Here is a 25823-nt window from a genome sequence, read left to right on the forward strand (position 1 = left end):
AGCAGTTTATCTATTTTCTTGTTGACAGACATCTGAACTGTTTCCAGTTTAGGGGTCAGCCACATATTTGGCAGAGTTTATACATAGAATCTGGTATTCCACCACTGTGGTTCTTTCTTTTCCGGAATTTCTTCCCTCTTCCTCCTGCTAGACTGCCATCACTCTATAGCTGCTGTGGTATTTGTGAATTTGATCTCATTCCTCAAGCCAGTAAGACTGCAAACAAGCCAAGAGGAGTCTGCCTGAAGCAAAACACCATCAAGATGAGAAACTCACCCAAGGCCATTCCCTTTTTTTAAGAAACCACTCCAGTCCAGTTTCTACTTGTTTGTGTTTGCCCTATAGTGTCCTCATGTTTTTTATATATTGGCCAGAGACCGTAGTCACAATTTGTGGGAGAATTTGTTCAGTAGGATCTTGACTGCATTTTTAAAATTATAACTCTCTATTTTTCCACTTCAAAAAAGCTATAATTGATAAATCTCTTTTTGGCTTTTCTTTTTCTCCTCAGGAACTTGACTGATCCAGTCTCTTTCTATCTGAAAAACCAAACTAAACCAAGAAAAGGCCTCTGGGAGCCACAGATTATGAGAGCTGGAGGAGGGAATCCTGTAATTCTGTACATGAACCAATACAAGTCCCAAAGACATCCCAACACATGTATGAAGAACACACCCAAAGAAGCTAAGGTTTTGAGACCTTCTGATAGAAGCCACTCTTCAGGTACCACACTAACCCTGAGTGGTGCATGCAAGAAGTAGACCAAAAGCAGCAGGGCAAAGGCTTTGAAAACTGAACTGGCGCTAGAGACTGACAACGCCCAGGCCACAAACACTGACAACGTGCAGTTCTCATGAACCTAACCATGCTCATCACCTGTTTTAATTAAAAAAAAAAAAAAAAAAAAAAGTCAACATTCTCCTGACAAGACACAACACAAATTTATTTTACATACACAGAATCAGGAAAATCTGACCAATTCTCAAAGAAAAAGACCACAAGAGATGCCAATCTTGAGATTACCCAGATATGAGAATTATCAAACAAAAATGTTAAGGCAGCTATTTTCATCCATCCTCCCCAGGGTAAAAGCATACACTTATAATGACAGGAAACACAGAAGTTCTCAGAAGTACAAAGTAAAAAGAACCAAATGGAAACTTCACAACTGGGAAAAATTTAGGGAAAAAATGATTTGACAAGTGTAGACAAAGGAAAGCAAGCACTGAATAACTGATCTTCAAAATAAGAAAATAACACAAATAGATAAGAAAAAAAATCTCATCTTAATAAAAGAAAATTTTCCTGACATTTTGCATCTTTAGCACTGACTAGCAATGGAGGGTAAAAAAACATCAACACAAAACCTAGACATCTCTAACTAAAATGCTTTAATCCTTATTCTGTCTCCTCTTGAGCCCCTCTGAAAGCTCTCATGATTCACCTTTGAAAAATATTCTGATTCTATGAATTTGCAGGATATACAATTTTTAAGAACGCTGGACTACAAGTGAGGACATCTGATTCAAGTCTCGGTTCTGTAACCATGACAAAATACGTGAAGTGACATCACTTCTCTAGGCCCTAATTCCTTATTTGTAAAATTAGGACCTACTTAGTGAGTGATGACAACTTACTTAGCTTTATAACATAGACCCATTGTTAGAATAGGCAGTTAGTTAGGTTCTAACAGAATACCTGGAGGCCAGCAACAAGGAAGTCATAGCCGGCTATGGGGAAAGTCAGAAGCCTGGCGGCAGCACTCTACATCAAACCACATCAAACCTCATCAAACTGGACAGGCTCAAAATAGCAGATGAGACGACAGGAAACCCTGACCAAATAAGGAAAAAAACTCCTAACACCTTGCATCCATGCCCAGGTAATGAATATTCCACCCCCTAGATAACAGCTCTCAATAAAAGATAGAGACCCAACAACCCCCAGGTGCTCCAGCTTCTCTCACCCTAGCTCACATCCCCAGACTGTATTTTCACTTTAATAAACTTCCTCACTTGTGTCACAGTGTCACATGTCTGTCCTTGAACTCTTTCTTGTGACAAGACCAAGAACTTTTGATGACACCTATGGGACAGGCTGGGTCTCCCCCAGTTCACCTGGCAACACCATGAACTAATTTTAGGAATGCTTTGAGGGTCACTCCTGTTTCCCCAGATCTTAGCATTAGCCAAGTTCTTCACTGCTCTCATTACTTGTTTCTGACAAATAAGGAGAACCTATGGTCAGGTAGCTGTGACTGGCAAGGTCTAGGGCAACACTATTAACAGATATAAAAGGCAAGCCACAATGCAAACCACATTATGTAATTCTAAATTTTCTGGTAGCCACATGAAAATTTTAGGGAGAAACAGGTGGCAATTATTCTACTAATACATTTAATTTAACCCAATATATAACCCAAATGTGATCATTTCTTATAATCAGTATTTTAAAATCAAGATTTTTCTTTATCTTTAAAATCCAGAATGCATTTTATATTTATAGTACATCTCAACCATGACTAGTCATATTTCAAGTGTTCAACAGCCACATTATCACTAGTGGCTACCACAACTATAGACTGCAGGTCCAGATGTGGAGGTGGAAAGGGGAGGAGGACACAATGGCAAACAAGGGCCAAGGACCAAGGTGTCTCAATGAGTCACCTGTCTCTCTCTGTCTCTCTCTCTGTCTCTCTCTCTCTCTCTCTCTCTCTCTCACACACACACACACACACACACACACACACACACACACACACACAAACTTATTGGTGATGGTAAAAAGGTCATCCCCACGTGGCAGATAGATCAGAGAAAGTTTGTTCTTGAAATAAATTTCCATCTCTACTATGGGGAGTAGCCACTATAAAAGAAAAAAAAAAACAGGTAGATAAATGGCTTACATATCATTTCCAAATACGTGAACTTAAAGTATTTATTTTGGGTCACCTGGGTGGCTCAGTCTGTTAAGCGTCCTACTATGATGCATGTCATGATCCCGTGGTCTATGAGATCGAGCCCCGCGTCAGACTCTGTGCCTCCCTCTCTCTCTGCCCCTTCCCTGCTCATACTCTGTCTCTCTCTCTCCCAAAAATAATAAACATTAAAAATAATAATAAACTATTTACTTTTATGACAGCCACTGTTTATTTTATCCTATCCACAGTTGTAGGGAAGTATAATCATGTAGGGAATATATTAAAAGGCATTATAAAACAATTAAATGATTTTAAAGATTAGTGAAGGAAACACAAAATATACTTCACAAGTTCACAATTTTCAAATCAAATGCTTTACTGTGACTTAGTTTCTGAAATTTCAGCTAATTTATCAAATCTCTCCTTTGAATGAAAAAAATAAAAACCTTAATTTTTTTAATAAATTTATGAATACTGAAACCTCTATATTTTTTAAATGGATATAATTTCTTTTGTTTTGAAGGACAGTATAACAATTTTATTCCTTAAATGTTTCTCATGGAAAATAAAGGAGAAGTGAGCTTTGTGAGAACCTATGGTCCCACCCCAGTCCCATCTCACCATGGTTCCCATCTCTGTATTAGAACAGTAGTGCAGACACTCTCAGGAAAGGACAGAACTGTGGAAACAAGACCTAGTTCAGAGCTATCTCTACAATTTATCATCTAAGTGATTATAAACAGGAATAATTGTTTCCTCATCTATAAAATAGAGATATTAAAAACCTCACAAAGTTACAGAGACTTATTTAAATAAGATATTTATACTCTATCACAGAACATTCACTCATCCTTCCTTTTCTGTTCAGATTTTTATTTACTTTCTCATTCATCAAATAACTTTTAAATTAATCAAATGTCTTTTGGTGTCTCCAAATACTTTACACATTTGAAGTATTTCTATGTAATCTACTCTAAATTCGCAAACCCTTGTGTTCTAAGTCATTTTTTAAAAGGGTCAAATTATAATAAAATGATCCCATTAAACATCTGACTAGAAACAAATAATATAGTGAAATAAGAGCATTAGCATCTTTTTTTTTTTTTTTTTTAACAATCCTGCTTATAGGAGAAAATGGCAATCACAGGAAGGAGAGAAACTAGTCATTGTGAAGGATCTCTGTTCCAGTGAACCAAAGGAAAACAATCAAAAGATACGACTGAAAGTAACTGGCTTAAAAAGGCAGTAACTGGCAGAACATGGACAAGAGAATAAATAGTACATATTAAAATCAGAAACTCCTGTCTGTTACATACCAAACTTTATTATGTTAATTTCCTTTCGGAGCAAAAAATTAAAACTTAAATAACAAAAAAAATCCATTACTATCCACTGGAAAGATGGATGGATTGATAAAAGGAAGAATGGTAAAAAATAGAGACTCCTAATGGCTTCAATACATTCAAGAAATTTGCAATGGCCTGTAGCTTCAAATGTTATGGCTGTATTGCTAATATTAAAGCACGTAGCCCACCCCTGAATGTGTTAGAACCTACTAGTAAGACTGAATTTAACATAGTACAGACCGTTTGAAAAGTTTGAAATACTTAAAAATAAGGCCAGAAAACAAGTGAAGATAGGATGCCCCGCGCCCCCCTTTTTTTAACAAAGAGAGAACACCCAAGCACCCAAAAGAGGGGGGGATATGAGGCTCGATCCCCATGACCCTGGGATCATGATGTGAGCCTAAATCAAGAGTTGGAAGTTCAACTGACTGAGCCACGCAGGTGCCCCAAGGACACTTTTCATTTTATTTATTTTTTAAGTCGTTTTTTTTAAATGTTTATTTATTTTTGACAGAGAGAGAGAGAGACAGAGCATGAGTGGGGGAGGGGCAGAGAGAGAGGGAGACACAGAATCCAAAGCAGGCTCCAGGCTCTGAGCTGTCAGCACAGAGCAAGATGTGGGGCTTGAACCATGGACCACGAGATCATGACCCGAGCCGAAGTCGGACACTTAACCGACTGAGCCACCCAGGGGTCCCTAACATTTTCCCATTTAACACCCATTCTCTACCTCTATGTGAGTTTTAAATTCTTGCTCTCATTCTATTCTGGGTTCCTTGGGATAAGAAGAGAGCTACATTTTGTTTCTGGTTGCATGGTGTCCATATTAAAACCTAGGGAACAGATGCCAAAATTATGTGAAGCATGAAGATCAATTTTTAAATAACAACAGCAACCCACCATAACAAGTTCTACTATTACATTTAAGGTAAGGCTTAAATTTATGTAAGAATTCAAGCTTTCTTTGACTTTCAAATGATAGATAACACAATCTTTCAGGTTCCATTTTAGTTACAGAAGCCTCACATCAAAGAACAATCACCCAGTGGTAAGATACAGGGGATTAACATAAATCCAACGTGCATTTTACTACTGATTTGAAAATTAATTCTCCAGAGGCATAAATTCACAACCAAATGAATATGAATACTTCATACAATGCCATCTATATAGTAATGCCATTCATTCTTCACATTTAATAACACCACTTCAAAACCACATGACAACAAAAGATGATAAATAATGACAATGAAGTTTTCTACAATGAATAGAACAAGTTAATTCACAGATGATATAATTAAAAAGTAGGTAGTAGGGGCGCCTGGCTGGCTCAGGTGGTTAACTGTCCGTCTGACTCTTGGTTTCGGCTCAGGTCACGATCTCAGTTTGTGAGTTGCAACCCTGAGTTGGGCTTTGTGCTGACAGTGTGGAGCCTGCCTGGAATGTTCTCTCTCTCTCAAAATAAATAGATAAACTTAAAAAAAAAAAAAAAAAAAGTAGATAGTAAAAGGGAACAGATCATTGGTTTCTCAATATGCACCACCTCAATGATCCTACCTCTAGGGAGGGTCACAACTCTTTGGGGCCTTATCCTCAGTCTAGCAAGCTACAACTTACTTTTATCAGTTCTCTTAGGATAATATAGTTCTGAGAGAATAAATGTTAACAAAATACACTAGAGCAATTTATGAATGAGAAGAATGATTTACTAATTTACACTGAGAATGTAACTGCAGACTGGAACATTCACTGATGCAACAGAGCTGGCAGTGCCCAGCCCACATCTGCTTACCGCTCAACTTTCCTTAGGAACAAGACAGCTTTTTTTCCATTAACACCTACAGGTCATCTCTGGCCACAGGTTTAGGTCAGGGAGAAGTTGCTGAGGACCTGCCCACCCCGAAAGCGTAACTCCACCAATATGGAAAGGGAGTTGGTAGACAAATTACTCCCACTTCAATGACCCTTGAGTGAAATAACTCAGAGGCATATTCTATTCGGTCTCCCAGAGGTCCCTACATGATTTGAGTCTCAACTGCCCACAACAGTAATCTACTGTTTAAGGCATCCTTACTGGCCTCTTTATCTTTTCTTACTTCCCCACTACTCCATCACACCCACAGGAACTTTCTGGGTTCATTTTCCAAATAAAATGGTTATATCAAGGGTCCAATTCCACTGAAATCAAACATAAGACAGCCAGTCAGCTTAGTTGTTTTCTTAGCAGAAAAATATTATTGTTAAACCAAATTAATTTTTAGAAGTTGTGACATGACTACAGACTCAGAACAAGAGAAAATAGGAGGTCTGAGAGACGGATCAAAAAAGTTGACAGATTTTCTTGAAAATAAGAATCTTTTCAACAGTTCAAAGAAAAAGACATACAAATAGTTCTAAAAAATATGAAAAGATGCAAATTAGAACTATAGTGAGATACGATTTCTCAACTTTCAGACTATATATATATATATATATATGTATATATATATATATATATATATGTATATATATAAGTTCTGACTATATACTGTTTGTAAGTGGGGAAAAAAAACCAGAAGATACCAAAATGTCTAACGGAATTTGGCAAATTGCCTAAAAAAATAATATGCATATTTATGGTCACACATAAAACTCCCATTCTTGAAACAAGTTAGGTATATCCATGTAATGGACTACTACACAGTTATTAAAAGGAAGGCAGGCTAGCTCTATACAGTGCTTTAAGATGATCTCTAGTTTACGTATACACGTGGGTTTGCTTATATATATATATTTTTTAAATAGCAATATAGTTAAAACTGGTTACCTATAAGGGGAGAAATAAAAATGTACCTTATTTATAATTAACATGAATGATTTATATAATTATAAAACAAAACTAAATCAAAACACTTAAATGCTAAACACTAAAAATAAAATGAAACAAACGGACCTGACTATATAACAAGATGGCAGAAAAATCATACAGGTGAATGTACTTCAAGTACTATAAAACAGAATACTTAACACTGTAAACCCCAGCAGGACAAAGGCCAAAAAAGCAGTTTTTAGTAATCATGTTGGTGGTACTGGTTTAGATATATAAATATATATTAAGACAAAAAATCCTATGTAATACTTCTATATGTATTTTATATATTTACATATTTATATCTGACATATTTCACATATATATTCTATATTTTATATTTTAATGTTATATTACATTTATATTTAATAATACCTAATATTTTACATATATGAAAGAAAAAGAAGTTCATGTAAAAGCCAACTTAAAAAGACTCATCTGGCCAAGACAATGAGCATCATCATCATCAGAATAAAAACTACAATGCAATAAACATAAACTATTTAAATCTATAAGCTCAATGACACTTCAAAAAAAAGAAAAAAATCCTCACTGGTTTATTTTTCCAAGATTCTAGGAAACAACTCAAATACCTTGAAAGTTGGTAAATAAAGGAAAGAATCAAGTAATTAGTATGCCTTTCCTGTGCAAACTGTGCCACAGAGTAACCAAGCATCTGATGAGGGAAGTTTCTTTTACAGAGATATTACAGATCATATATGAAACCTTGATATAATTAGGATATCAACATTTTGAATGCTTGCATAGAAATAAGAGATCTAGGCAGTGATCAACAGTAACCTAATCTCACAAACAGAGACAATTAAACGCTATTTCTTCTTGGAGTACTCAGCACCTCCTTATGAAATATTCTGTCACCCTAACACCACAAAATAAAGCAAGAAAAACCTGAATTAGATTAAGCTCTTAGATATAATTACTGATTTACAAAAAAGTACAAGGGAAAGAGAAGCATTTTACTACAGGGATGCAATTTAAAAAATAGGGGCGCCTGGGTGGTTCAGTCAGTTGGGCATCCGACTTCAGCTCAGGTCATGATCTCACAGTCTGTGAGTTTGAGTTCCACAATGGGGTCTCTGCTGACAGCTCAGAGCCTGGAGCCTGCTTTGGATTCTGTCTCCTTTGCTCTCTGCCTCTCCCCACTCACACTCTGTCTCTCTCTCAAAAGTAAATAAACATTAAAAATTAATAATAATAATAATAATAAACACAGAATGAGGAAATTTACATGGCAAGTAAGTTAAAAGGGAAAAATATAATAAATAAGGAGGTAGAAGAGTTAAGGTGTATATACCAACCAAATGTAATGTATGGATTTTGTAGTGACTCTAGAAACATTATTTATGAGCAAATGAGGAACATTTAAACTAAACAGCTACTTACTGATATTAAGAAATTATTGTCAACATCTCATGCATTAGAATGTCCACTATCAAAAAAATAAAAGAACACCACAGAAAATAACAAGTGTTGGACAGAATGTAGAGAATGTAGACAAAGAAAAATCAGAATACTTGTGCACTTTTGGTGGGAATAGAAAATGGTGCAGCCACTCTGGAAAACACTATGGAGGTTTCCATATGATCCAGCAATCTCATTTCTGGGTATGTACCAAGAAGTGAAAGCAGGATCTTGAAGAGATATTTGCACACCCATGTTCACTGCAGCATCATTCACAACAGCCAAAGATGGAAGCAACCTAAGTATACACTAATGAATGAATAAAGAAAATATGATATATGCATACAATGGAATATCAACCTTTAAAAAGAAGGAAATCCTGTCACATGCTACATGACTGATGAGACCAAAGGACATTATGCTAAGTAAGCCAATCACAGAAGACAAATACTGTATGATTCCACTTATACTAAGTATAAAGTATCTAAAGTAGTCAAACTCATAAAACCGAAAAGGAAAATGTTTGTTGCCAGCTGCCGGTAAGAGGGAGAAATGAGAATTTTTCTGTTTAACGGGTATCAGTTTCAATCTGTTTGAGTTTTGCAAGACGAGAAAGTTCTAGAGATCTGTTGTACAACAATGTGAATAGAGTTAACACTACACTTAAGTGTACTAACTACACACTTAAAAATGCTTAAGATGACAAATTTTAGTTTTCACTATAATTTTTCAAAAGTATATTTAAATCCCTTTTCAAATAAAAAAAGAAATTATTACCAATTTTTCAAGTGTGATTAATGGTATTGTGTGTGTATGTGTGTGTGTGTGTATATATATATATGTATATATATAATTTTTAATAGTCCATATCTTACGTAGCTACATACTAAATAAAATATGTATGAATGAAATCATATGATACAAGTATTAGCTCCAAAATGACAGGGGGTGGGGGGGACATGGAAACAAGGTGATTAAAGATGAAACAAAATTCCTGACCGCTGCAGCTGAGTTCATTATGCTATTCTGTCTTCTTCAGTGTATGTCTGAAAATGTGCACAAAAAGTTAAAATAATAATATACACTTGTAGGCCAACAGATTCTATTAATACAGTGGGATCCACATTTATTTAGGAAAGTAGCTGTAAACCATGATGATGTAAGGTACAATTAGAGTTAAAATAAACTGTACCTAGCCAAGTGAAGAATAAGCAAAAAAGAGTATTATGAATCCCTCATGCTTATTTATATCAAAAACAAAGTTGAGGATGGGGGTGGGGTGGTAGAGGTAAGGTAAGTGTTCCCACAAAGCATTCCTTTTCATTTTCAGGGAAAGAATGTAAGATACTACATAGCACAGGTTTAACTCAAAACACAGGCATTTCTCAGGTTCATGAGAAAACCACCACTGTGAACCAATACCTATAAATTTATTAGCACATCATGCAAGTATGTACAAATGGCTGTCATGTCCTCAGCTAGACTATAAGCAAGTATGTTGTAATCCTGGTCTTTTTCATCTCTAACACTAACACATTTTTAGAACTAACATAAATTTCTGTGATCATGACTCAAAAATGATTTAAGGAATTCTCAACAAAATTGGTAAATGTGTTGGAAATAACCTGATTTGAAATAGTCAAAGAGCTGTTCCAAAAACAAAACAACATACAGTCTGTGAGGGACACATTCAAAAACTCACTTGAAGATAGGCACTTAGAAGAGGTAGCCAGTTACACAGCACCTGTACCTCACATACCCAACAGGCCCGCACAATGGATTCTTAAGGGGGACATGCCACAAATAGTTAAGACTATCAAGAAAACCAACAGATATCAAATGTGAACTTCAAACATAAAGCCAAGGGCAGGTAATCCAAATGATGATGCTGATTTACCAGAGAGCTGTTTCTTACATGAGAAACTGTAATGCTTCAGAAGAAAACAGCAGATTTTAACAATGGTTACTGAGTCACCCAAGCACCCTAAAGAACCCAGCAAGTGTCTCATAAACTAATGAAGAACCATGTCATTGTGTCAAGTAAGGCCACACAAAACATTCTCTCTCAGCAGTTAATGGGGAATGTTGAAGAAAATAAGAGGGGGGAAAGAGAGAAGAAATTTTCCTCTTATCAACATACTGACCAGCCCATCTTTAAAATGAATCATTTCCTAGGAATTTGTTCACAGATAACTCATCTTGCCCACTTATTCTGATTCTAGTTAATTTTTAGTAGCTTTTATTTCAGACTGATACATCTACTATTTCCCACCAAGTTCTAGAAGTCTTTTTCAGTTTCTATAGCTATTTGATTTAAGGTTTAAAATAAAAAATTTGATTAAGTAAAAAAAAGTTTTAATAATGTACTACAGAAAACATTCTGAAATTGATTATTGTTAAGTAATTAATTGTCCTATTTATTGAACTCTAAAATACATAACCAATACCACTTAGGTAAAGAATTACTTTTTGTAAGGGAGAGTCATTCTGATTTTAGTTAACAGTAATGAGATCACTCAGCCTACAGTTAGAATAAACTTTAGAAATTTAGCCCAATTCTATCATTTAATTGCAGAAGAGTTCTTGCCAAAAGTTATCCAAGACATATACAGAAAAGAGAGCTATCTCAACTCTTACAGATTGGCTTTTCTACTGTATAACACAGTTCACAGATGTTTATTCCACAGAGAAAGGTTTCTAAATAATCTTTTTAAATAGTAAGGATGGTTCTCTTGGAAATCAATCATTCACTCACTAAAAACAGGTAGAATTTTAGACATTTAACTGCCCATTAACTATAAATATTAAGATAAATGCAATATGCAAAAAGACTATTTAACAAGAAAATTCTATTCATAAAATATAGCCCACCTGTTAAAATACAAGATCATTGCTATATAATAATAGTTTTCATCCTGATAACTACAGCCAAGTGGTTATACAATCTATAGATGATGGAACTCTCCAAAGTAAGGGTTCGCCCTTTTCCTTTTTAACTAAATAATCACAAATTAATTACTTTAAGTGCCTTACCTTACATATATTTTTTAAAACATTTCTTTACTCTGGGAACACAGATATATTTTGTCAACCTATGACAAACTTTAAAAATTCTTAAGAGACCCTCCCAAGTAAGAGAATAATAAAAAGACCAATTAAAACACTCTACCATTCGGAGTGGGAGGAATTCTTACCATTGGCAGTGCATTGATGTGGGGATGTGCAATTGAATATCCGGTACCGCCAATCACAAGTTGCTGCTGCTGAGAAAAAGGAAAGTACAATATTCAGTGTGCCCTAAAACAAATTCAGCTTAAGAGATTTCCCACAACAAGTTTCCATGTTATCAAATTATTTTTATTTACCTCTGTAAGGTCCCTGCCACCAACGATTATCCTTCCCCCCTAAACAACTATTATCTTATATAAGCAACAGCAGCAACTTTTGGGGTAGTAAGTGGCAGGCACTGAATCTTTACAACACTCCTAAAAGGTTGACACAATGAACAAAAGGGAGACTGGAAAAGATGGATTTGCACAAAGTGTACATTCACCCCCATTCAACTTAACTGGTGCAAATATTACTGCGATAGGGCCCAGTATAGCATGTTCATAATCTATGATCATAAGCCGCAAGGACTGGTATGAATTTATCTTCTATATATTGTTTAATAATAAAAACAAATGCATGATTGGTTTTGAAACAATTTCAATCAAAACTTATTAAAGTTTAATCTCTTTAGAGTCTACATTTTACAGTTTACCCCATCATCTCAACTGCTAAGTCACAGCACGTTATTTTCTGTGTCCCTCTGTGTAAAATATACAAGTTGTTTTTCAGACGCCCTGTCAAAGTGGTGGCTCTCCGGTCTAAAGCTGACCAGTGCAGATTCCACCACGTGCTAGAGTACAATTTTATGTAACAGGGCAAGCTGATGCCACAGAAAGGAATGCAGGAGCTTTACCTCCTCCACCAAACCAGTGAATTAAGTCAGTAAACACTAAAAAGATAACTAAGCAAATACACTGAATAACTGTAGAAAGAATATAATCCCTTTAAGTTGGCTCCTCTCTGATCTTATCTTTAATTAACTAGAACTCTCATTTGTGCTGCCAACTCCATGGCCAATCTAAACAACTTCAGGGCTACTAAGTAACTTTCGGGTAGTTAAGTTATAATATCTAGGAATTAAAATAACATTTATTAAACATGGCACACACTTACTGAAATTATACACAGTTACATCAACATATAATATCATATCAGCCTCTGCAGGCACCAAGGTCTTTTGGCACAAGACACTTGTGAACCAGTTGGTAGATCCTTTGTAGACCTACTGGACAAATGTTCTACAGACATCATAAGTGAGTCAAAACAAAAACTAGATTACAGCTAGAACTGTTTACCTCAGGGTCATTTGCTATGAACATCAATTGTTTTATCAGAGTTTTCATGAGTTTTTGAGCTATAAGCTATATAGGGCTACTTGTTATCCAAAAACTGACTGAGCACCCTTAACAGAGAAAAGTTTGGGCATACATCCATTCTAGTTATTTATAAATAATTAACATGTGCTACTGAATTACACACATTTTACTTTTTTTTTAATGTTTATTTATTTTGAGAGAGAGAAAGAGAGGGAGGGAGGGAGCATGTGTATGTGTGTGTATATGTGTGTGTGCACACTTGGCAAGTGAGCAGTGGAGGGGCAGAGACAGAGGGATGGAGAGAACCCCAAGCAGTCTCTGTGCTATTCAAGCACAGAGCCCAATGTGGGGCTTGATCTCACAACAGTGAGATCATGACCTGAGCCAAGATCAAGAGTAGGATGCTTAAACGACTGAGCCACCCAGGTGCCCCTAAATTACAGGTATTTTAAAACATAGAAAACTGAAGGAACAAAGATGTATTCCTACATGTCAAATATCTTTTTTGATAATCTCTTATATGCTTAGCCATCTTCTAAAATAATTAGATCATAATAGGTAAAAAAGCTCATTCTAGTAGTTTAAGTATCAGCTCTGCCATTTGCTTCTTTACTATTCTTATTCACATTTCTCACAGTCAGTTTCTTTTGCATGAATCTTTCAATTATTTGTCTGTTTTGCAGGGTTCAGTTGAAATTACTCCATAAGTCTACGTTATCAAACACAAGTAAACTTAGAATAGTAAGCTCAGACTCGTAGCAACTCCCAGAAAAGAAGTGAATGACTGGGATTGCCACAACTGCCTTGTGGAGCTCCCCCCTCCTCAATCCCTTTATGTACCACTTTAGATAGAACTTTCTGACATCAGAGCGGAATGAGGGTGCAAATTTAACCCATCTGTCAGATATTAGTAACACTTAATTTTTAAAATTTAAAACAAACATAAATAGACTAATAGAGTCCTGTACCCCAATGGATACTTGTTTTTCACTACCAGGGTGTGTACACACATACCATGCACAAACTCACACAAATAAACCTACCTTTGGAAAATACTAAATTAGATCATTCCAGTTGCTAGTCTTTCTTGTTCCTCCTCTGCCTGGTTCTCTTCTCTTCCTTTTCTGTGATTAGTGAGTCTTTCTTCCATCACACTCATAGATGTCTCTAATCTCAGTTTTCTCTAATTAGTTTTTCTCTACTTTTGTTTTCTTCATTGACTCATTTAGCTTTTCCTTTTAGACTATATTTCCTTAAAGGAAAGAGTCCTAATAGTAATTTAATAAATATTTAAGTAGTGAAATAAATATTTGATTCTAGGATTTCAAGAGTGAATAAATCTGTGGAAAATGGTATGTCAACAGGTATGCCCATTTGCACATATAATACAATCTGAAAAATTTAGGAAGTCCCGACATTAGCTGTTTTCCTAGTCAACTTATTTAGCCACGTCCTGGCCATTTTGGAGGGCATATATAAAGCATATATATCACATAATTCTTAAGTTTATAAAATTCTTAAGTTTTTAAAAGATATAATTATATACTCTTCCAAAGAATTACAAAAATCTAATGCATATTTAAGATAACCTGACAGAATGTATATTAAAACTATTTGTACTAAAGTAATTCAAGTTGTCCAGAAATCCCAAAATGTGTATCCTTTACACCTGCCTTAGTAATCACACTTGCCCAGAATGCTTAGGTGGCTCAGTCCGTTAAGTGTCCAACTCTTGGTTTCTGCTCTGGTCATGATCTCACAGTTTCTGAGTTTGAGTCCCACGCTGGGCTCTGTACTGATAGTGTGGAGCCTGCTTAAGATCCTCTCTCTTCCTCTCTCTCCCAACATCCACCCCCACCCCTCCACCCCCGCTCACTCATTCTCAAAAATAAACATATAACCACACTTGCCCAACATCCTCTACTCTTACCAGCACATCACCAGTGTCTCTGTTCTCTGCACACTTTGGCTGCCATGACATTACTCATCCTGTACCAGGAACTTCCTTCTATTATGTGGTTTTGGCCACTAACCGAGTCCATCTCTTCCAAGGTTCGGCCCAAATCAGGTTCCCCTCTTGATTATGCATCCTACTACCCAAGGACACAAAAATGAGCCTCCTTTATTATAACCGTGTTACTGCTTACTATCAAGCCTCCCCTGCCAGACCTCTTGAGACCAGGGAATTATCGGTCACCTTGCTGTCCCACAAAAGAACTAAGAATAGTGCACAGAACACACACAGTATTTAAGATCCATAATGACGTATCATATTATCCATAATATAATGTGGGAATAGGTAGATACATATTTGAAAATAAAACAGTAGAAACTGTATTACAGCACAAATAAATCATATTGGTAAGAAAGAACTTAACTGTGAATTTTTATTCTAAAGATGTCTAGGAGATCCTGGCTATATATAACCAGTAATTTCAGTACCATTTCCAGGAAGTGGCAAATAAAAGCTGATTATTTTGCCATTTAAAGACGACTCAAGAGCATGTGATCAATCACGTTATAAAATTAGTGTAAACCTACCAACTACTTTGCATACTACATAAACTATAACCCATTTGCTTTACTTCTTATGATGAAATAAATGTTTGCCAAATGTTTGGTTTTGTATCCAAATAAAAAACTTTGCTCTTACAATCTATATTTCATAACATTTTACCTGAAATAACTGAAGTATTAATTTTAGAAAAGGCTTTCAGCACAAAAATAGACACTGCTAGGGCACCTGGATGGCTCACTTTGTTTAGCCTCTGACTCTTGACTTTTGCTCAGGTCATGATCTCAGGGTCATGGAATAGAGCCGCATGTCGGGCTCTGTATTGATCATGGAGCCTGCTTAGGATTCTCGTTCTCTCTCCTCTGTCTGCCTCTTCCCTTCTCTCTCTCTCTCTCTCTCTCTAAAGAAATAAACATCACGGGCGCCTGGGTGGCTCAGTCGGTTGAGCATCTGACTTTGGTTCAGGTCATGATCTCATGGTTCCTGGGTTCCTGGGTTTGAGCCCTACCTCGGGCTCTGTGCTGACAGCTCAGAGCCTGGAGCCTGCTTCGGATTCTGTGCCTCCCTCTCCCTCTGCCACTCCCCCACTTGTGCTCTGTCTCTCTCTCAAAAATAAATAAACATCAAAAAGAAGAAGAAGAAGAAGAAGAAGAAGAAGAAGAAGAAGAAAAGAAAGAAAGAAAGAAAGAAAGAAAGAAAGAAAGAAAGAAAGAAAGAAAGAAAGAAAAGAAAAGAAAAGAAAAGAAAAGAAAAGAAAAGAAAAGAAAAGAAAAGAACACTGGTAACTCAGTAGACCTCTCCTAAAATCTACCACCTAGATATAATTAGAATTTTTTTAAGATACAAAAATCTTTTAAAACAGCACAACAGTATATTTTGACTGATCTTCAAAATTACTGCCCTCCAGTCTCTAGAAGTAAATTTACTTGATTTACAGATTTCTTAAAAAGCTAATGGATTATGGGTTCTCTCCCCAGGGAAAGGTACAAGCAAAACAAAAACTTGCTTATAATTTAAAGTAGCAACAGAATCGAATCTATTACCTCGTAGCCAGAAATAAATTCAAGAAATTGTACCTGGTATCCTTAACAAATAGAAATTACAAATGAATTTATAATTTTGCAGAATTTGGAAGAATCATTCCAAGAATTAAGAGGAAAACATAACAATCAATCTGCTTAGAAAGATTTTAAGTTTATTTCTTTTGAGTGAAGGAAAGAGCACAAGTTGGGGGGAGGGGTGGCAGGGAGAATCCCAAATCCCACTAACAATGCAGAGCTCAAACTCACAAACAACAAGATCATGACCTGAGCCAAAGTCCCCAGAAAGATTTTTATTAAATGAACTTCTTAACAAAAGTCACAGATAAAGTCCAAATTAAATTGTTCAGTACATGACTGAAAACAACAAATAAATGGTGATTACCTGCAACTGGAACCATAGAAAAAGAAATACATTCGTAAAGCAAAGTGTTTCAACTGAATCTTCTCAATTCCACTGATCCATTTCACAAAAGACTTAATAAGTTGTCTTCCTTCACATGCCAGTTTCTAGTAACATACTAAGCATTCATCAAGGCCTCCAAGCATCTAGATGTCTGGACCTCTCCTCTCCCCATCTCATTTCCCACCCTATCACATACACGGGTAATATTTGAGGCAGCCAGACAATTAAGAAGGGGGAAGGGGAAGGAGCTGTAACAGGAGGAATATCCTAAGGCAGAATGGTCAGATCAAACAGCTCTGCCATTACTGGCTCTAATTTTCCACTTCTCTTTGTTATTTAGGTGACTCAGAAAATATGGATTTAAAAGCTGTGTATTATGATCCCTATTTCCTAAAAATTAGATATACTCAGTACCACAAACCCACATCAATAACAATTTAACATGCATTGGTATCTAATCATGCTACTATTACACTTAAGTTAATTTCATTGGTAGCAACACATGTGGTTGAATTGTACATTAAATTTATATAAAAAAAATTACTGTGCAAGAATAAGACAAAGAGCTATCAAGTACCCTGAGATCTGCCCATTAGAGAATAAGCAATGCAATTAAAGACAATAAAAACCAGAAATTCTCTTTATAGTAAACCACAGTGTTTTTAAAATTAAAGTTTGGTTGGCAGTTTCAAGTGTTACTGAAAGTCAAATTTATTTTTTAGGCACTACAATCTGCCCATCAAAAGTTTCCAGTTCACTAACTTCCAAAATGTTAAGAGAAGCTGAACATGAGAAGAGGCTTAGACTCAAACTTGAGTTATGATACTCGAAAGGTGATATCAAAATGTATAGATAAATACACATTATTGTCAGCTACATGAAAAATAAAAGTGAATATATCAACAAAGTAACTATAATTTCCTTCTCTAAAAAACTATTACTAAATAAATGGTGCAATTTATAATTCATGATATCTTAGAAATATGACAAATGTGAGGATGCCTGGCTGGCTCAGTCAGTTAAACATCCAACTCTTGATTTTAGTTCAGGTCATGATCATGGAATATGGAACCTGTTTGGGATTCTCTCTCCCTCACCCCGTTCCTCCTCCACTTGTGCACTCGCTCCCTTTTGCAAAATAAATAAACTTAAAAGAAAAAAAAAAGAAATATGACAAATCTGACAGATCATACAAAGCTGATAACAGCTCAACTTTTTATTTTTTCAGTAGAAAGAAACAAGTAGAGGGAGGATGAAAAAGAACAGGAAAAGCATCAGGGTCTAATAAATAACAGGATGAAAAGAAAAACGAGACTTTGCCTATGATCACACATGTAGGTAGGTAGGTACCCAGCACTTAACAAGTTAGAATTCCTACATTTTATTAAGTTTCTCACTCTTCCCAAGGGTTGAATATTTGATTCAAGATACCAAGAACTTGAACAGCTAATTAGGACAACACAAAAATCATTCTGCTGAACAATACATTCCCAGCAGAAATGAAATGGTCATGCCAGGGATATTGGGTCTTTCTGTGTCCTACAGAAATGCCCTTCCAGAGTCTAACCTAATTGTGAGACAAAGTAGGTCCCTCATTCAGATTTAATTGGTCTAGAGTAACAATATGCACATCAACTGCATGAAAAGCTCCCCCAAGTGATTCTAAGTGGGGGTTAAAAACCACTGGACTTTGTGGCAGGAAAGGGCACGATGGGGACTAGTCAGAGTTTAATAAATAATCTATCTTGGGGGAGCATGGAGGGATCACTTCTTTCAACTATTAGCACTGCAAAGTGAGTAGTTCTCAGAATTAGAGTGGGAATCACACTATCAAGTAAAAGTTTTATTAATTTGATTTCAAGAGTAACAGTAAGGAACAAAAGATAAACGCCACCCTTCTCCCCAAAAGTGAATTAGAAAAGGGAGGATAATAGTGAGAACACCTTAGAAAGAAACCCAGAAAAAGAACACAAAACAGGGGAGTTATCATTCAAAAAGCACAAAAGGAGCAATGCTGATACCCACATTTAGATAAAAAGGCACATAAAGCCTGAGACTCAGCTACATGTGACAAAACTTAGTAGGGAGAAATTATAGAAGGATATTTTTTTCTGCTCAATATAATGGAAAACTGTCACACAAGTCAATTGAAGTGAAACAAAAGTTAAACAAAGTCACACAAGTTAAACAAAACCTGGATGTATCACTCAGCAAGAAAGTTACTTGCCACATGATGGCGGGGGCGGTTGTCGTAGGAGCCCCCTGTCCAATTCCTTTCAACTTGGCATTCAAATGTGCTATCAGGGCCATCAGCAGCCTCTGTGGCACCTCTGTGCAAACGACACCCTAGCAGGACAAATTAGAAAAATAAAAAGGCCATACTCTGGTACAGGGAGGTAAGCCTGTACTGCGGAGCCACAGAGATTAGACTTGACTCGGAGCTACGGAATTTAGAATGCTAGCCCATCTAAGACAAGTTACTTAAACTCCTGGTGCCTCAGTTTTCTCATACGGAAAATAAATTGTTAAGAGTTGAATAATTTGATATTTATAAAGTGCTCAACAGTGCCTGGCATAGGAGTCACATGCAATCATTTTTAAATAACATATGTAAGAAAAAGGAGCCCTTCCCTCTGAAAGGACACCGTCCCACATGAGAGAAATGGCTTGCTGACAGTGTGGCCTGGATGTCAGCATCCACTTGTCCCCTTGGCCGTGCACTTCTATGCAGGACACAAACTGCCCATTCGTATTCTGCTGTGCTATGTGCTACCATGACTCAAGAGTCCAGTTATACTAAGTCTTTCAGAAGTTCATTTAACAGCATTACTACTCAAAATAATTAATCATTGGTAAAACTTTTAAATTAGAACAGATGTGGAGTGTGCCCGAACATGGCAGTTGTCCTGTGTAACCACACAGTGACAATGCACACACCTTACTGTGACAACAGAGTGACAAAATGACACACTTGACCCTCTCAGTGAAGCACAGAGTTTCTCCATCACACTTGAAAACTAAATCTTCGACTTTCACTTTGTAAAAGGATAAGCTTAACTTTTAAAAAATTAAGAACATGCTAGCAGATAATTACTTAAATGAAAATTGTCATTCTGAAGTCTTCTGAGCACAAAGAAAAAAAATGCATTTATGTTAAAATAGATACTGGGTTCAGAATTTTAAAATGTTTTATTTCTATCTACTGCTGAAGGATGTAAAAGTCATTCTTGTGTGTCTTTACTAAGAGTATTTCCTTACAGATTTTCACATGAAAAAACTCAGAAACTGCTTACTCTGAGTTCATATTTCTAAAATTGGTATAATCTAGACAGTACCAACAAATGCTTTGCCTTCAGTGAATTAAAACAAGCTCATTTAACTACCATGTTTCTATCAAAAAAAAAAAAAAAAAGAAAGAAATACAGTCCTTTAAGATATCAGGGCTATCCTGGGGTACCTGGGTGGCTCAGTCAATTGAGCATCCAACTTCGGCTCTGGTCATGATCTCGCTGTTCGCGGGTTTGAGCCCCGCGTCAGGCTCTGTGCTGACAGCTCAGAGCCTGGAGCCTCCATCAGATTCTGTGTCTCGCTCTCTTTTTGTCCCTCCTCTGCTCATGCTCTGTCTCTCAGTCTCTCAAAGATTAATAAACATTAAAATAATTTTTTTTGAAAAAAATCAGGGCTATCCTGTCTTCTGGCAAAATTCATTCTAAACATGTGATAACATAAATGACATATTTATAATTCTAAAAAATGTCAAATTCTCATCTGATGTTGGTTTCGCTAAATTGGTTTCCATTTAGCTTTTTCACCATATTTAAAATGAAACATTTAAACAAGCAAATACAAGCTATGTTGTCTGCCTGACCCACTCAGGACACACAAACACGGGAATGGGGGACGAGGGTGGGGATGGGGGATGAGGGTGGGGATGGGGGACGAGGATGGGGACGGGGACACACACACACACCCTTACCTCTCTCTTTCTCTTTTCTCTCTAGGGGTCATGAAAAGAAGATCCATTTTCTTAATTCAATTTATTTACTTCAATACAAAACACCACTTTCCTCTCCCTGACTACCACTCAAGTTATAATAAAGTACAGACTGAGACTAAATGAATACTACAACTGCTTCATCTTAAGTTTTTAGGCACTGCTAAGCAATGGTCTAGAGGTTGGCAAATTATGGCCAGAAAGTTAAGTATTTTGGGTTTTTGCAAGCCACACAGTCTCTGTCGCAACTACTCAACTCTGTTATTATATTGCAAAGCAGCCAAATACAATACATGAAGGAATAGGTATTACTTTTTCCAATGAAACTATTCATACATACACATTCTCTCTCTCTCTCTCTCTGACACACACACACACACACACACACACACACACACACACACACACACACACGGGCATCAGGCAATACACTATGTTGGTACTGAAGTAATTCCCAAGACCACCCAAAATTCTACTGATCCAGGATGGAGCATAAACCTATTAGGACAAATAACCTAAAGGTATAAAGGGATGCCTGGGTGGTTCAGTCAGCTCAGATCATGATCTCACAGTTCGTGAATTAAAGCCTTGCATCAGCATCACTGCTGTTGGCCTGTCAGCATGGAGCATGCTTCCGATTCTCTGTCCATCGCCCCACCCCCCGCCGTCCCTCCCCTGCCTGCATTCTCTCTCTCTCAAACAAACAAACAAACATTTTTTTTAAAAAAAAAGATAGATATAGGGGCACCTGGGTGGCTCAGTCAGTTAAGCGTCTGACTCTTGATACCGACTCAGTCATGATCTCACGGTTATGAGTTTGAGCCCCACATGAGACTCTGGGCTGACAGTCTGGAGTGTGCTTGGGATTCTCTCTCTCTCTCTCTCTCTCTCTCTCTCTCTCTCTCTCAAAAATAAATAATTAAACATTTTTTAAAAAGACATTAAAAAAATCAAACTAACAGACAAAGTAAAAAAAAAAAATTATTAAAGGGGCACCTGGTGACTCAGTTAAGCATCCAACTCTGGATTTCAGCTCAGGTCATGATCTCATGGTTCGTGATTCAAGCCTTGCATCAGGCTCTGAAATGACAGTGAGGAGCCTACTTGGGATTCTTTCTCCTTCCCTCTCTGTTCCTTCCCCACTTGTTCTCTCTCTCTCTCTCTCTCCCTCAAAATAAATAAATAAACTTAAAAAAAATCATTCAAGCATTCTCCACTAAAACTATAGCCATTTAGTGGGAAAGAAATTTTCTAAGGCATTCAAACACTGTCTTATGTGGCACCACATGGAACAATGAAGTTCGATTAAAAAAGGATTAAAACTTCAGTATTTCTCTGTGATCTTCAGACACTTAGAAGACAGATGTAGGGGCGCCTGGGTGGTGCAGTCGGTTAAGCGTCCGACTTCAGCCAGGTCACGATCTTGCGGTCCGCGAGTTCGAGCCCCACGTCAGGCTCTGGGCTGATGGCTCGGAGCCTGGAGCCTGTTTCCGATTCTGTGTCTCCCTCTCTCTCTGCCCCTCCCCCGTTCATGCTCTGTCTCTCTCTGTCCCAAAAATAAATAAAAATGTTGAAAAAAAACATTTTAAGAAGACAGATGTAGAATGGAAAGAACTACTGTTTACAAGTTTAACCCCTTCATATCATATCCATATAACCATAAGCATGTCCTCACGTGTAAAATGAGGCTACTGTAAAATGCTATACTCTGCAGAGTGTATTTGATAGCCCAACAAGTATGAACAGAGTTCAGTTTATTGTTTAAAAAATAAATAAAAAACAATGATTCAAAAACAAGAGCACACTGGGGTGCCAGGGTGGCTCAATCAGTAAGCCTCCATTCTTCACCACAGCTCAGGTCATGATCTCACAGATTGTGAGACCAAGCCCCACCACATCCGGCTCTGCACTGTCATGACAGCACGGAGCCTGCTTGGGATTCTGGCTCTCCCTTTCTCTCTGCCCCTCCCACGCTCATGTGTGCACATGCTTTCTCTCTCTCAAAGGAAACTATAAAAATAGGGGTGCCTGGGTGGCTCAGTCAGTTAAACATCCAACTTCAGTTCAGGTCATGATCTTGCAGTTTCTGAGTTCAAGCCCCGCGTCAGGCTCTGTGCTGACAGCTCAGAGCCTGGAGCCTTCTTCTGATTCTGTGCCTCCCTCTCTCAAAAATAAACATTAAAAAAAAAATGTTTTAAATAATAAAAATAAGGGCACCAATCCTACTAAGTTCCTAAAGATGTTTTCACACAGTATACTAATAAATACTAGCAGCTAATTGTTAACTGCTTAGTTTAAAAGGCCACAACAGGGTTAAGAAGAGTATAGTATTAAAAGATAAAAAAAACTTCAGGTTCTAAGCAAAAGAACAAAAAACAAAACAAACCTGCTTATGACTTAACCATGAGATTATAAAAATAGCAACTGGAAGTATTAAAAATAAACAAGCAAAGAAAGAACAATGAAGGCAGAGAGTAACAGACTGGTCCTGGAAATGAACTCTCTTCACCACAGCAAATGCAAGCAGGAAAACATGTTAGCCATAAGTTTTGCCAAAACTAGCTAATGTTCATCAAGTAGATGGTGAGAAGTTGGGACGCCTGGGTGGCTCAATCGGCTGAGAGTCCAATTTTGGCTCAGGTCATGATCTAATAGTTCATGGGTTTGAGGCCCACGTCAGGCTCTGTGCTAACAGCTTCGAGCCTGGAACCTTCTTTGGATTCTGTGTCTCCCCCTCTCTGTGCCCCTCCCCCACTCATGCTCTGTCTCTCTCGCTCTCAAAAATAAATAAACATTAAAAAAAATTTTTAAGTAGTGGGTGAGAAGAAATGAGTTGTGTGTATTTTAAATTAAGAGAAAATGAGCTTGTATTTTAGCTTTGACATGGTTTAACGACAAGTGGACACCAAAAATCACTTGTATAAGGTGAACTAAAATGTTATTGCAAAAGATGTTTTTTAAGTTTTTTTAACAACCCTAAGTCATAATATAACTTACAAATATGGAAAACAAGTAAACTGTAGACTTGCAATTATTTTTTAAATCAGCTTCATTAAACTATCTATAGACAGAATTGCATTTAAAACAAAATGTCAGGAGTGCCTAGGTGGCTCAGTCAGTTGAGCGTCCAACTTCGGCTCAGGTCATGATCTCAGAGTTCATGAGTTCAAGCCCCACGTCGGGCTCTGTGCTGACAGCTCAGAGACTGGAGCCTGCTTCGGATTCTACGTCTCACTCTCTCTCTGCCCCTCCCCTGCTCACGCTCTGTCTCTGTCTCTCAAAGAAAATAAATAAATGCTAAAAATTAAAATAAATAAATAAAACAAAATGTCAATCTTCTGATCTTTTCCCAGTTCTCTAATATCAAAGCAACCAGAGATTCCCTCAACAACAAAGGACCTACATACTATAAATGAACTCTCTCCATTAGTGATGCATCAGTTACTCGAGAAAACAGAAACTAAGAAGCCAGATTTTCCTTCAGGAGATTAGGAAGCAACAGAATTTAATGCCAATGTTTCATCTTTCAGCCACATTAGATGGTAGAATTGTCATTGTTGGGCTGTTGTCTGTACTAACTGTTAAAAGAGTTATCTGGCTGTAGACAATAGAACTCTGAGGAGAAAGCAAAGAGGAAGAAAAATTTTATTAACCTCTCTCCTAAACACTGTTAATTTTAAAAGTTAGCCCTACATTTGCTGTGTGTTATAAAGCTATAATTCTAGGGTAGATATTAGGCATTATAAAATGATAAGTTTACCTAAATATTTTAGCATTATAGGGGCACCTGGCTGGCTGACTTAGTAGAGCAGGAAACACTTGATCTCGGGGTTGACTTCAAACCTCATGCTGGGCACAGAGATTACTTTAAAAATATTTTTAAGGGGCGCCTGGGTGGCGCAGTCGGTTAAGCGTCCGACTTCAGCCAGGTCACGATCTCGCGGTCCGGGAGTTCGAGCCCCGCGTCGGGCTCTGGGCTGATGGCTCGGAGCCTGGAGCCTGTTTCCGATTCTGTGTCTCCCTCTCTCTCTGCCCCTCCCCCGTTCGTGCTCTGTCTCTCTCTGTCCCAAAAATAAATAAACGTTGAAAAAAAAAAATTTAAAAAAAAATATTTTTAAAAATAATTTTATAAATAAATATTTAGCACTATAATATTATAGAGGCCATCATAAATGTTATCAAATGAGAAAGAAGATATGTTATATTTTTAAAAACTTTTGTAATTGCCCAGTCTGTTTAATCAAAGTATTTTTCACACAAGCATTCTTGCACAGTTAACATTAAAAAGCTTCTAACTTTTTCAAGACACAAAATACAAAAACAAAACAAAACAAAACAAAACCCAGAAAATAAAACAGAAAAATATGCCAGTGAAATGGAATGTCTAGTCACTTTAAGTTCTACTGCAGTTTAGACACAGGCTCAATTTTTAAATATCCAACAAAGGTTTACATTGTACCTGATACTGTGTATATTTACCTGCCATCACTACTTTAAAATACTGAACAAGGTAAAAGTAACAAAACCCAAATGTGGGATATAGACCAAGGCTTCCTCAAATGCTTATTAAGAACTGTTGGTCTTGGGGAGCTTGGGCAGCTCAGTTGGTTGAGCGTCTGATTTCAGCTCAGGTCATGATCTCACAGTTCATGCGTTTGAGCCTCGCATCAGGCTCCACGCTGGCAGTGTGGGGCCTGCTTGGGATTCTCTTGCTCACTTCCTCTCTCTCTGCCCCTCCCCTGCTCATGCCCTTTACGTTTTTTAAAATAAACTTAAAAAAAAATTTTTTTTTTTAAAAAAGAACTGTTGGTCATTTACCCCCCTTACTATGTCCAACCAATATTCTTGAGAACAAAAATAAAGAGACAGTGAGACTAGTTTATGAAAATGCACAAAGCTAGAATT

General features: G+C 37.0%; 1 protein-coding gene across 10 annotated transcripts in view; it reads right to left on the reverse strand.

Moving 5' to 3' along the window:
- TBL1XR1 (TBL1X/Y related 1) overlaps positions 1 to 25823 on the reverse strand; it is a 179177-nt gene that overhangs the window by 76549 nt on the left and 76805 nt on the right. For 5 of the 10 annotated variants that reach the window (XM_047874451.1, XM_047874442.1, XM_047874445.1 and 2 more), the window contains exon 2: positions 11731 to 11799. The exons of 1 other annotated variant lie outside the window; for it this stretch is intronic. The gene's annotated coding sequence lies outside the window, so the exon portion shown is untranslated. Of the gene's footprint in view, positions 1 to 11730; positions 11800 to 14006; positions 14029 to 25823 lie in introns of those variants that run through there. 4 more of the 10 variants (XM_047874452.1, XM_047874444.1, XM_047874447.1 and 1 more) reach the window with 2 other exon arrangements.

This window comes from Prionailurus viverrinus, chromosome C2 (genome assembly GCF_022837055.1).
Source record: "Prionailurus viverrinus isolate Anna chromosome C2, UM_Priviv_1.0, whole genome shotgun sequence".
Classification (NCBI taxonomy): Eukaryota; Metazoa; Chordata; class Mammalia; order Carnivora; family Felidae; genus Prionailurus; species Prionailurus viverrinus.